At 45.9% G+C, this 13652-nt stretch overlaps 1 long non-coding RNA gene across 1 annotated transcript; it reads right to left on the reverse strand.

Moving 5' to 3' along the window:
* Positions 1–5366: 5366 nt before the first annotated feature.
* Positions 5367–7262, reverse strand: LOC144175161 (uncharacterized). The gene is made up of 2 exons (XR_013323624.1): positions 6954–7262; positions 5367–6055 (listed from the first exon to the last, which is right to left on the reverse strand). It is a non-coding gene; the product is annotated as an uncharacterized LOC144175161 (long non-coding RNA).
* Between the last annotated feature and the right edge of the window lie 6390 nt (positions 7263–13652).

Below are 13652 nucleotides of genomic sequence, written 5' to 3' on the forward strand. Positions count from 1 at the left end.
CTTCCAGATTATTGCGTAGCTCAAAGTTAGGTCTTTCCCACAGGAATCCCTGCGCGAAGCGGAAGAATGGCGGGGTTGGACAGGAGGGGGGGTAATGAGTCGGGACTGAGACAGAGTGAAATCGAAACGGGCGTGAACTAAAGAAAAAAAAGCAATTCAGACGATAAAAAAGCTCGCATTTATACCAATTCAAAAGCATTTTCAGAGTACCGGCCTACACAACGCACTAAAAGGATCTTGCTTTGATGAAAGTATTTGTTACGCAGAGCTTGCTTCCAGATGCGTTGGAGCACCTTTCAGTACGCAGAACTTTGTATTTCTATACGAGGCATTACTCGTCCTACTTGACAGGCTACGAGCAAAATAAGCGAGCCAAACTTTATTCATGCAGGGTATAAAATAACCACAGGGACATTTTTACAACGCAAAGGCATTCATGACACCGCTTGCAATGGTGGTTGATCGTTCGGTCGTCAACTAATTTTATTCGCCGCTTTGTGCCCGCAAACAGGCTCACCTCTCGTGGTCTGTCAGTGGCCAATAAATTCGACTGTCGGTTATTCAAATTCGCTTAACTGGAATTTGTGGTTAGTTAGAATTCACGTGCTGACACCGGAAAATTTGCATTCAGTTCAAAGGCAGCCTCTTCGCTGTAATTCGAAGCTAAAACATCCTGTGTCGGTTAATTGGCACTTATATTGAAAAGAAAGCACCGAGGTGACCTTTAGATAGAATTTAAACTTTTAAAGCGCAAAAAGAAGAGAAATATATAAGCGAACCTTTGACTCAAGCCCAACACTTCAATGGCGAAGATGTTGCCGGACAGAGTTGCCGGACACATAGTTGCCAGACACATAGTTGAGTTTCACTATAACTGTTTATTTGCATGATTGCGGTGCTAGTAATCGTCATCATATGCATCGAAGAGGTCATCGTCTTCTTCGCGAGAAGTGGTAGATGTGAAATCGCCCTCAGAATTGTAGACTCCCAACAGCTCTACTGGCAGGGCTTCCACTAAGTGGCGCAAAGCTCAAACCATAACGAAGCTGCAGGATCTGTTTGTACGTGAGCACTGACCAGGCATTTCTTCAAGTGTAAATTGTTTATTTACAATTATTTCTTGTTCATTACATGCGCGGTAGCGCTTGACGACATAGCTGGAGTCGTTCTTTTGTTTTGCTAAAGCCAGTGCGCGTGCCAGAAACGCTCGGCGGACGCCGAAATGCACGCGCTCACAAGCGCTTTGCATTTTCTTCGTATTTTTTTATTGCAGCAACGAAATTACGGCTTGTACAACAGCTCCATTGTTAAAACACCGCCGTGTTATGTACTGATGTCGGCACGATCGCAACGGAGGCAGCTCACAGTAGAGGAAGCGCAAGGCCAGTTCAGAATCGCAAAAGCGAACTCACCTCCCTCTTTTGAGGTCTTCAGCCTTTTTCATTGTTCACAGCGCCATTTGAGCAGTTTTTGTGCAGGACGCTTCAGGCTTCGATTCCAGTCATAAGTCCAACTGTCATGGCAACCAGTGTCGTGCGCTCGACTTGGTGCCCAAAGTCGAGATTTTGAACGAAATTGAGAAGGGACACATGTTGCGGACTTATGACAATGCTGTTCTTGTGCCGTGCGTATACCTGGAAGTTTAGTTAATTCAAAGTCCTTCGCGGTCCCTGTGGACTTCGAATTAACGGGAGTCGAGTGTCTCTGAAGCTGGAAATCACGTAGCGCACTTCACGCTTTCCACTCTGTTGTGGCTATGTTGCACGGCGCTTGGTTCACACTACCCAAAACACACGCTAGACAAAATTCAGGGAATCATTACCCATGCCCTATTGCCTGTATGTCATGGGGCCACGAGACTACAGCGGGGGATTTCGGTTGAGAAAACCGGATATCAATAAAGAGCCCGGCCTCAGCACACAGCCAGATTGCCCCAAAACAGAGCCTCTCCTGCAGCCGAAAGAGCATGCGAACCTGTGCGCGGAAGCCTGCTTCCGGTTTTTTTTCTCACGAATCTTGTCAGTACTTCCTTGAAACGAAAGGAAATGTTTTCCAGTAGCAAAACAGCTTGCAGCGTACACCCCTTTGTGGGGAGCTTACGAAATCGTCATGTTTAGTGTTGTACAAAAAGTGGCTGCGCTTTATCCCGGGAGGGATAGTGTGGCCGAGAGTATCTTTAAGGGGGCACTTTTATAACGGCAAGCATTTTGGCGCTCGACGAATAAAGTTAAGTGCCCGCCTACGTGCGTGGAATTGCTAGTTATGCATCGCGGCATATTGATTCGGCGCTAAACTGACCCTGTTCCCACGTCCGGCTTTTAAAGTTTCCGCCACCGCAGCTGTACGTATATATTCACATATATACCAAGATTCACAAGGAACTTGGGCCAGAAGAATGACTGTCGAATAGCCTTTAACGCTTTCTAATCTTAGGCGTTGCTCTATATCCTCGGGGCATTGCAGCAGGGAAGCGTAAAATTGTTGTTGACAATCGGCGCGGTCATTTTATGCACGGTAGTGACATGCATAGAAAGAACTTGCGCAATACAGACTGTTATCCTCTCCTACCTTTAAGTGCTTTTGGGTTTTCTAGAGCACGGCCGGGCTAGCGCGGCGGCGCTCGCTGTGTTGATACGGCTTTCGCAGCGGCGGCGAGAACAATGCAGCCACGTCTCGACGTAAAGTTCCGCCGCTCTCCGCGTGGGGGCTGCGGGAGCCTACCCTTGCCTGGTCCAACGGCCCGCCGCAGTAGCAGACGACGCGCAGAGAGTAGCGCAAGACTCGACTACAGCGCCACTAGGGGCCGTATTCTGCTATCCGACGCCCTTCCGACGCGCGTCGGAAGTTCGTGACGTCAAAATGACGTGCAAATAGCCAACCGCCCCGCCCTCGAAGATCGCGGGAAGTACGTCATCGCCTTCGGGGACAATCTCATAACTTTCAAATGCTGCTAAAGCGAAATTAATAAAAATGTTTAGATATAACAAAGCCTTTCCTGTTTGTGTGTTTTCACGGGCACTGCCGTTGCTGCTAATGCTAGTTTAACAGGTTTACACGCATTTATGTTTTTACTTTGTTCCGTTATGAGGCGCCAGGGAGCGCTGCGCGCGGCACAGCTGTTTTTAAAGGAGGCATATTTGAACGCTCAGTACAGGTTGCTGCGCAAAAATTTCGTCCCACAAGGGCGTTCTCTTGGGACGAAAAGCGACGTAAACGGTACGCTGTTGCCCGGCAGTTATATATAAGACGGCTGTGACGTGAGTGCGATATTTTGATCGATTTTCTAACGCCATGTCATTGTTCGGCCACTCTCGCTTGTGCAGTGAATTAAACCCGTTTTTCAAAACGCATGTGTGCGCGTTTTGCGCACGATCAGATTACGTACTTATATTGTCACGAAGCCAAGGATGACGCAGTTGTCTTGAAGGAAAAACAAGTTTATTATGGCGAACTTGTGCTCCCCTAACAACTCAAAAGAATACAGAGGCGGCGAAGCAGCGGTCAACAGAGTGACTTGTGCAGACGAGTGTCGTCGAATCGAATGCCGCGGCGTCTGCTCTGCACGCTTTTATCTTTCGGCGCAAATGTTTCTCGAACCGTCCATTGAAATACAGAACATTGTAGATCAGAGAAGATTATTCTGGGCTAGTGCCGTTAGGGGGAAACAGTCTGCTTATCTGAATGAGATAGCCCGTGCGGCATAAAAATAAAGAATGGAAGACGCGCTTCGCGGACACAGATAACAGAGCCAGGCGTGGCCGGGCGATAAAAACAAACAACAAATAAACAAACCCATACATGGTTCGCCGTAATATCACGGCAAGCTCGTTTTAATTTTTTTAATGAAAGCAGGGGTGCAAGTGCAACGTCAATGAAAGAGAGTACTGACCTCCAGACTTTAGCGACCCGAGGATACGTTTCCTGCCTAGCTTTGTTTCATGAGCTATATTAATATGCTATTCTGCGTGACGAACTGCTCTAACAGCCTAAGCCTGTATCACGTCAAATCGACCACGCCCACAAATTTGGTGCTTAAGCATGCAACTTGAAGTAGTTTGCTCAGTTTTTTTCTTAAAACATCCCGAGAATCAAACCGCCTTCCCGCAGGTATTGTTTCCATCCACAATAATCACTTGTTTCTACAAGCATAGGTACAACTCAGTGACTGTGCAATGAGGTGCAATTTTTGTAATTGAGCACCTGCAATGTATTCTTACGTTAGCATATTTTGTAATTCCATTTTCCTATTTAATGCCTCTACCCTTCAGGGTTAAATAGGTAAAGTATACCGCAATACGCTTCGTTAACTAAGATAGAGACCAAATTTTCAACCCCTTATTGTTTTTTGGCCGTTAAGCTCATAATGAACACATTTTCAGGCCCACTGGAGCTGGAGAGCTGCTGGTTGTGGAAGGCCCTGAACAAACAACCAGTACTGTGGGCCTCAACAAGAATAGATGCCAACTATGAGCACTTTAACAAGCTGGAGTAGAGAAAGCAGTTTTGGCATTGCATCACAAACATCAATGTGCCCTTCTTTATTTTTGCAATGAAGTTACGTTGGTTTCTGTGCACTTTAAATAAGGCTGTGTACTACAGAAATGCTATAGTTGATTTTGTCACGATTATTTTTTCCCAGTGTTGGTTACTCTTGGACGGTGCTGCTGCATGCAGGGGAAAAGGAAACAGTTCAACATAACTTGCAACACCCTGATTTATTGAGGAAAAATTCAATACGCCTTTGTAGATGCTGCTGTTGGCTTATCATAATTATTTTTTACAAGCAGGTGTCCTTCATGAAAGAAAAAATCGCAATATCACTTTAAAAATCTAAGCATGCAGTCATCAAAGCACTGAGTGCTAGAATACATGCAATGGTGGGGTAAATGAAACTTTTGTGACCATTTTTCCACTTATCATGAGAATGTCAGAGTAAACCATGACAGTGAACTCTTTGTTAAGAGACAGCCTCCAATATTTTAAGCATGTTTACTTTTTGTATCAACAGTGGAGATGCATACTGGCATATCGTGTTCTCTTAAGTAAAATGATCTGTCAGAGATTTCCAAACAAAGTCACCGTGCAATGGTTGTGCTATGTCATAATATAACTCTTGACTGGATTGAACTAATTGTGTCCAGAAGATTCCGCAGTATACTGATTATTTTTTTTTTGTTTGTGGTACATGCATCATCATTCTTTGCTTCACAGCAGAATGACGGTTACAGTGTAATAAACAGAATTTTCTCAAGAGAATCTTGACCGGTCTCTATACCCACAACAAGGCCTCACGACCCATCAAAACAGTAGTCACGGCCTATCCCAGATCAAGCAACACCGTGTCAAGACATAGTATATAGTGGTCGAAAGCAAAGCAACTTTCTCTGTTGTCCTCACACAACCATGTCAAACACAAAACGACAAGAAGCTTCTCTACAGGAAACAATGTCGCGTCAGGGCAAAGTATATGCTACATGAAACAACAACAAAACAATTTTCTCCCGACAAAACAAACACCGCACACCACACACAATCAGAAACGAAAGTTAAAAATGACATGTTTAGTGCCACAAAGCTGTCTGAAGATGCGTTGGTTGCCCTGTCCTTCAGGAGCTTCTTGCTCCTGTCGGGGGCAGGCACCTCATCAGCCGCATCGTCTGTATCACTGCCCTCGTCCCTTGGTGCTGCTGCAGCTATTGTCGTCAATCGTTCCAACAGGCAGCCACACAACACACACTGACAATGTTGGCTGCCAGAAGAGGCCTATGAAGAAAAGCTGGTGCTACTGCAGGCAAGGAAAACAGCTCTTGAGAACTGCAATGCTGCACTTCACGACAGAGCACATCGAAGCATGTGCGGCATTGCACTTTTCTTCAGGTGTCTGGGGCCTGGACGACGAGCAGGGGGTGTCATGAGCCACGACTCGAGCAGGTGGCCACCGTCAACCCCAGAACTCGCCAGGCTTTACACGTCACGGGCAAAAGTGAACAGCCAGTCACACAAAGGCACTGTAGTCGGCAGTCACGGTCAGGGCCTTCATACTGGCGTCGCACACCTGAAAGAAATACATAACACAAATATGTGTTAAAGCATTAAACAAGTACACAGTTTGAAAAAAGGAAAAGGTAATAAACAAGAGCAAGAATATAAAGAATTGGGTTACTTGGAACTGATTCACTCCGCAACTGCATGCAACGACAAACGACATCGCCGTGTTGTATGTGCCTTTTTTTTAATCGTCGCTGTTTCGCGTAGCAGGGGAATTAGAGCATGCAGGCGACCTGAGAGGAAAATTGGTTACTTACAACTATAGATAAGGGCCCTCCCACCCATCTATGCGGTACAACTGCGAAATACAACCCCTCTCCTCCCCACCCCGCATTTCGAAATCGATAAACCCTTAAAACGAGCCGACAAGCTGAACTTGTCACCTATTCACTATGTGTCAAGCAGGGGGAAACATCTCAGCCTAAGTGAAGGCGCCGAAGCAGTTGACACACGATGGGGGCGGGGCGAGGGCGATATACGTTACGCATATATTACACGGTTCTTTATGAAGTCAGTTAGACGACCAACACAATACACCTGTTTATCTTTCTTTATAAGCTTTTTTTCTTTCAAGACGCCACCCTATTCGATACCTGTGAACGTGTTCATTTTAGCTACATTTATTGACATACCTTTTCGATATCATTTCACTTAAGCGAACATAGGCCGGAGAGTTAAAAGATTATTTACATATGCATGCATCTGCTAAGTTTTTTTTTTTTTTTGACACACTATTTGATCATGCACAATTGCGAAATTTATGGGAGATCACTGCCACCACACCACACCGCTCAAAACAAACGCATTTCAGTGACTGCTTTTCAGACATCGCGCTCCTTTTCCCTTCGATGCAAAACAATTTTTTGCTTCCGTAACAAACGTAGCCAGAAACAAGTAGTACTTACACCGTGCTTACGTCGCCGGGGTATCCAAAACCCTCGTGTGTCGGAGCTCCGTCAGTGCCGACACCACAGTGTGAACGCTGCGACTGGCGTCGGGGTGCGACAGTGTTTCATGGTGGCAGAAAACGCTTTGCAAACTGTCAGTTGCGAAGAGGGACACAGCACGCACAGCACCTTCGTATCTGTTGACACTTCGCTGCACCTCGATGGCCGATAAGGGCTTCCAATTTCAGCGCCTTGGCAACGGCGTGAATGCTGCGGCTGACCGACGGCTGCGTCATGCCAAGAGTATCACCGCTACCGACAATCTGTTGAAAGCGGCCGGTAGCGAAGAACTTCACCGCGCACATCACGTTCGCTTCCGTAGATAGCCCCGTCGCACCTCGAGGCCTAACGTGCTCGTCAAGTGCGTCGCACAGCATCCGCGCCGGGCCCTTGTTGACACGGAAACAGCGCTGAAAGTCGCCGTCGCTCAGTCGACGCTCAGGCACGGGATCCTCCTCCAGCAGCTCCAACAAAAGTGCGAACACAGGCGGCATATACGCAGCCATCGTACAATCCGATGCGCTCTTAACCGCGCCGGATTTCACCCACCGGTCGCGGGAGAACGAGCGGGAGCCTTTGGCTACGTGACGTCACCAAAAAATAGCCACAATATAGCCGCGTGACGTAGGCCGGCTGACGTTTTCCGCTCCGAGCCAATCGTGAGAGCCCACTTTCTCCTCTCTCTAAACAACCGCGTCGGAAGGGCGCCGGAAATCGTTCCGGCGCGCGTCGGATGACCAGCAGAATACGGCCCTAGTTCTCGCGCCCGCCACGCGGCCCGCCTCTCCGGCGGAGCTTTCAAACTGAGTTTATTCTATAGTTGATGACAGGGTAAGAATGCAGCTCCGCCCACAAGCGTTGTTTGGCCGCTAGCTGACTCTCCGCGGTTAGAAAAAAGAGTTCGTTATATTGCAGCTGTTTATACCCACGATTACTAATATGAGAGGCTGACAGTATAACCATCTGATTATGATGTCGTTTATATATGTTTCAGTCCGAAGAATGAATGATTTTCACAGGAAAAAGAAAAAGTCATCCGCATTGAAAACTGGCTCAGAAGAAAAAAAATTACTCACTAAAACAAAGGTTATTCTTGATAGATACTATTCCCGGTGTATTTTATGCTTAAACCAAAGCTATCTGTGATTGTTTTACTGTTAGACAACAGAAATAAACATATAAACAACGCGCACACGATTTTTCGGGTCTGAATAGTTTGAATTTCGACCGCTGCACGTCGCTTAGCCGTCGTCTGCTTGGTGAAACATAATCAACATAATTAATGGTCGTCGTTATATTTTGTCGGGCTCGTCGCAGTTCGACTATTTCTTCACTTCGCGTGTGCAATCATTGTCAAGAAATGTAGTCGGTACAATATCTTCCACAGCCATCATCACCGCTATATCAAGCGTCGTAAACGCAGAGTGGAAGAACGGGGCGGTTCGTCGCCGCAATGGCTGGATGCAGTGCACGGACTGTGTAAGCCCAGGGTGAAAAGGAAACCAGCGGCGAAAATTCATCGGTGTCTTTCAGAAATCGGCCGCGATATCAACGGGCCACGCATTGTTCTATGCGACTGTTTCGAACGTAGTGACGCACTGCAAACACCTATCGCGGCGACGCACGCAACCGTGGAGGTCGTGATGTCCTGCCTTGCGAAATCAGCTGTAGGTGCGAAGAAACAAGCGTTATTTTATTCCGCTTAAACGAGACGACAACACCCTATGGCGCGAGCAGAGGACTGCGGGATGTGAAACGTTACAAGACTAAGCATTTATACTTCACGAGACACGCGAGTGGCAAGACGATCTACGTCAGTTGGTTAGACTGACAGTATACAGTGATACAGTGTCATGCTTTCAATCCAGGCGACCATTTCCGAGGTGTTTCCCGGCGATGTAATAAAAGAGCTGCCGGCGTTTCTTTAGTGTCATATCACCACCGCGCAGTTTACAGTGGAATGATAACGCAGAGAACCCCAACTGACGGTGAAAATTGATAGAAAAACACCCTTAAGCCGCCTAAAAAAATTACTGTTGCGAGCTTTTATGGAAAAAAACGAATAATGACCTATAAATGCATCCGTCCGAAGTTCGTTTCCAAGTTGTGCTACATTCAACTTTCATTGGCTTTACACTGATGTGCAGCAGCCTACCGTGAAGATATTTTTATTGTTGATAAGGCTTTTGAAATAGCATACATAAAGAAAATATTCGGTTCAACATGTAGTTGCTTTGCAGCCATGTCATGTCAAGCTTTTGTGGAAGCATTTTAATTTCTGATAATCTTCCCGAAGCCAATAATCTTCCCCTATGTACACCAAACAGTGACGTCGAACACTGACTGCCCCATACGAAACCTGAACGAACAGCTATACAAGTGCACTCAATTCTTACTGCACCTATTTAGACAACCACACTCAACAGGCCCAATGATATGAGTATGAACGTGAGATCTAAGTGAATTATTTAAAAATGTGCCGACATCTCCATGCAAGCATTTCCATTTTATCCACTTCTGCAACCAATCAGAGCACCAAACTGGAACAGGGAGAAGAAATATTTAATTCTCACTGCCCCTTGTCAACGTGTCATGGGCTACTGCACAAGCATTTTCTATTCTTACCACACTCTCCAGCCAGCAGCAGCAAAGTGGCACCCTGAAAGCCTGACATTGGATCCATTTTGATTTGCTGCACCAGTGTTTTCAATGCCTAATGCAGCTTTAAAGCCAAAAGCAACAGTGTGTACGTGAAAAGCAGCGACTTCACAGCGTGAAGGTGTGGCATGAATTCATTCTAACGTACTACATAAGCATCTTCAACTCTCACCACAACTTCATGGCCAGAAACTACAATGTGTGTGCGAGAGAAGCAGCGATTTCATAGCCTGAAAGTGTGGCATGAATTTATTCTAACGTACTATGTAAGTGTCTTCAACCCTCACCACAACTTCATGGCTAGAAGCTACAATGTGTGCATAAAAAGCAGCGACATCACAGCTTGAAGGCCTGGCATAAACACGTTCCAACGTATTTTATTAGAGCTTTCACTTCTTACCATAGCTTTCTAGTCAGAAGGAACAGTTCAACCTTGCAAAGGAGTTACATAGCATCTTGAAGAAGTGACGTAAAATCGTTGCGACCTGCTGAGTAAGTTTTTCCAATTTTTACTGCGTCTGAACCAGCTGGAAGCAACAGTGCGCACGGAAAGCAGCGACATGACACTCTGGAGGCCTGAAGTTGAACCATTTTGATATGCCACATCACTGCTTTCTATTATTCTTGCAGCTGTATAACCAGAATCAACAGTGCATGCTTGAAAAGTATGAACATAACATTCTGAAGGGGTGACATACCTCATTTCTACCTGATACACAAGTATTAGCAATTATTACTGCAGCTCTTCAACCTGAACCACCTTCAGTCACTGTTTGAAGGCTCTCCACAGTTGCTGGAACAATAAAAACATCTAAAAGTGGGAAGCGGTGTTGAATCTAAATTAAAGTATGCTCCATGATAAGACGCTCAAACATGTCCTCCACTCTGTATAATAACAGTCTATCATGACAGAGACACTGGAAATCTGAATGTCTGCCAATACACTGTAACCCCTTTGTTGAAACTTAAACTGCACAAGCACCAAAATGCAATCATTAAACTACAGCCATCACTATGAAACACAGCTGCAATAGACAAATTTTTATAACTCATAAAGCCCATCACACAAACTGCATGAAAATAAAGGGAAGATAAACTATTGGTTCATTCCTACTAAACGCATTCAGCTATTTCAAAACAACTTTAACAGCTCACGACACTTAATGAGAAATTCCACACTGCACACGAAATAGGCAGCCTCAGTACATGCAGTCAGTTTCTCTGATGCCACTTAGTGTAGCGATGGAAGCATACGCACCATAAGCTTAGCAGGCATAATAAAAAGCTGCGCGCGTGTGTATTTTTGGCAATGTATAAAAAACTACGTGGTCATGTTGCGGGGCCACACATTTCCGGCTTCCTTCAACGACGTGGTTCAAAATCCAGCAATCATGCAGTTTCGATGTTTATTTAGCCCTCTTATACGTTTCAAAAATGCTACTGATGATTACGACCAACCAATGAGTCAAGAAACGAAACGCAACCACATTTGATTACCTCAACAATACTCGCACTCGTTCATACTTTTGTATGTTTGATAACGTGCCCATTGGCACAAACAGCACGCCATAGGCACCCGTCTCTCGCAGGAAGGCAGGTTCATACCCATTTTCTTAAAGCTACCCAACCTAGTCTCGGATAATTGTGCACGAACGTTTACTTCTTCGCGGGTCTCTGCAATAATGGTTTAATCATACCTGTTTACACCAGGGGGAAAAAAACGCCACACCGCTGCTCCGTTCGTACCCCGGCAGGCTAAAGCAATGCGCGAATCGGCAAGGAAAGATACCTTACATTGTAAGATTTGGCAATCGCCTTAATAACGTGTTCGGCTGTACGAGCGGCCGTATCAGGCCAAAAAACACGCCGCACACGTTTGCACGATCCGCGTCGGGCCGGACGGACACCACGTAGGCCTGCGCTCAACATCGGGCGCAGCCTACGCTCGCTCACAGCAACAAACGAAAACGCTTGCAACTTGTCACCGCTACTGCCGTAGACGAAAGCAAATCGCATTATTTCTTCACAAAGGTTGCGTTACACCGACACAATTTCCACAATCACACCAGCAACAGATGCAGCTTCGACGCTTTGCCGTTCTCAGATCGAGTTCGTTGACGTTCCGAGTACGTAAAACAGCCCACCAGTGCCGCCACGATTTCCTCACGTGCGTACAAACCACGACGCGGCAAGACACACACGGGACAGGTGACGATAAGCGGCTTCTTGATGCACTACATCGCATTCGTAACACAAATCGCCTACAGAGCTGTTGGTTCTCGGCAACCTCGTTGTCGCTCGACAGCGCAGCAGCGGTGGGGAAGCGAGCGCTGCCATATTGGAAGTAGTTCTCCTTTCAAACGTACGTCACAGGCGTCACACAAACGGCGAGACGCCATTGGTTGCGGATGAACACAAAATCCCTTTGATCTTGAAAAGCCGCTGCAGAGTTCAGCTGTCACCAACTATAGTAAAGTTTATTCTAGTAACGTTGGCCTGGTCCTTGCGCGCTTGCATTTGAAGGCTGTTTTACGCGCGCGCAGTCTTTTTCCGCAGCCTTTCGTGCTTACGTGATTTATCAGCGATTATATCGGAGCAGAATTTTGTAGCTCTGTTATATTATTGCGGTGAAAACTGCATGCTGGACGCCGGACTTCAACGAAATTTTTGTCAACGCCGGACAACGAACGATATTGACCACTTATTCGCCATCAGGGGCGGATTTGTGAGTGCGCCCTGGAAAGGTGGGAGGTTCTGGTAAGGATTACGATGATATTCCACTAGACAATAGTACTAATATTAATATTAATAACAATATTTTATTAATCAGTCGTGTTTTCATACGCTCCCTGGGATTGCCAATGGGTCTTTCTGGCCGCCGCCGAAAGATGGTGAATACTTACTATTATTGTAACTATTATGCACATTATTGTATTAGTATAATGTAATAAATAGGACTGGGCGTCGATTAGAATTTTTAATTCGATTGGTTGAGCAATCTATTAATTAATTAATTATTCAGACGTGTTCGTTCAAAAAATGGCTTAGAACTGGGCCATTTTTGATGGTCGTTTCTATTGGATTGTCGATGCTACTGAATACAGGTCATTTTATGCGATAAATGGCAACTAGTCCATGCAGTGCGTAGACCGAGAAATTCGTTGACAATTCGATCCGACAGCACGGAGTTTCTTTCTTGTTGACAGTCAAACCGGCTGTGCTGATCAGCACAGCACGCTAGCGTGTGTTTATCACACGCTCGCGTTGAATATAGGAAGTAAGTGGGATTAAAAATGGCTTTGAGGTCAGCGCGACGCCCAGCAGCCTTTTTTTACGATGGGTGCTAGTTTCAGAAAGGGGGGATCTCTGCGCATGGCACTCTTTCAAGAGATCCAGGTCGTCGTTGCCGCTTCCCTCGCCTGGACTTCAACCAATTAACTTATTTAAAAAAATAATAGCGACTAGAAAATTAATTTATTAATCGTGAGGTTAATCGACCAATCGGGCACCTCTAGTAATAAAAAAGCCTTTGCTATTACTTGTAATGTACATAAGTGCGCAGTAGCAACATTCGGGGATATGTCTGCAAAAACAAAGAGTGAACGCGCGTAGCCACTGCTTCTTTCCGTCAAACGAGCAGGGCAAAGGTATATAAGTTATACGCAATTCACGACAGCACGTATACAACAAATTAGACACAAGAATAATCAAACGGCTCTCAGACCAAACGAATATAGTTTGAGACAACCTATCAAATTGATATAATTTTCACGTGTTGCTGCCAGTCGCTGGACCTAAATTGGTGGTCAGAATTAACACATTTGACGGAGCATAGCTTCAAGCAGTCGGCGCTGCGTGGTACCAGAACGCCTCCACGCCAGAGGATGACGATGCACCCGCGTCTTTGTGCTGCTGATGCTTGCCTTACGTTCAGGGTTACATCGCGAAGTTGATAGCTGGCTTGGGTTGGGAATCTTTCGCCCCAAGTAAACTGTCCGA

This window comes from Haemaphysalis longicornis, unplaced genomic scaffold, assembly GCF_048455015.1.
Source record: "Haemaphysalis longicornis isolate Haplotype H1 unplaced genomic scaffold, Haemaphysalis longicornis Haplotype H1 scaffold_3, whole genome shotgun sequence".
NCBI lineage: Eukaryota > Metazoa > Arthropoda > Arachnida > Ixodida > Ixodidae > Haemaphysalis > Haemaphysalis longicornis.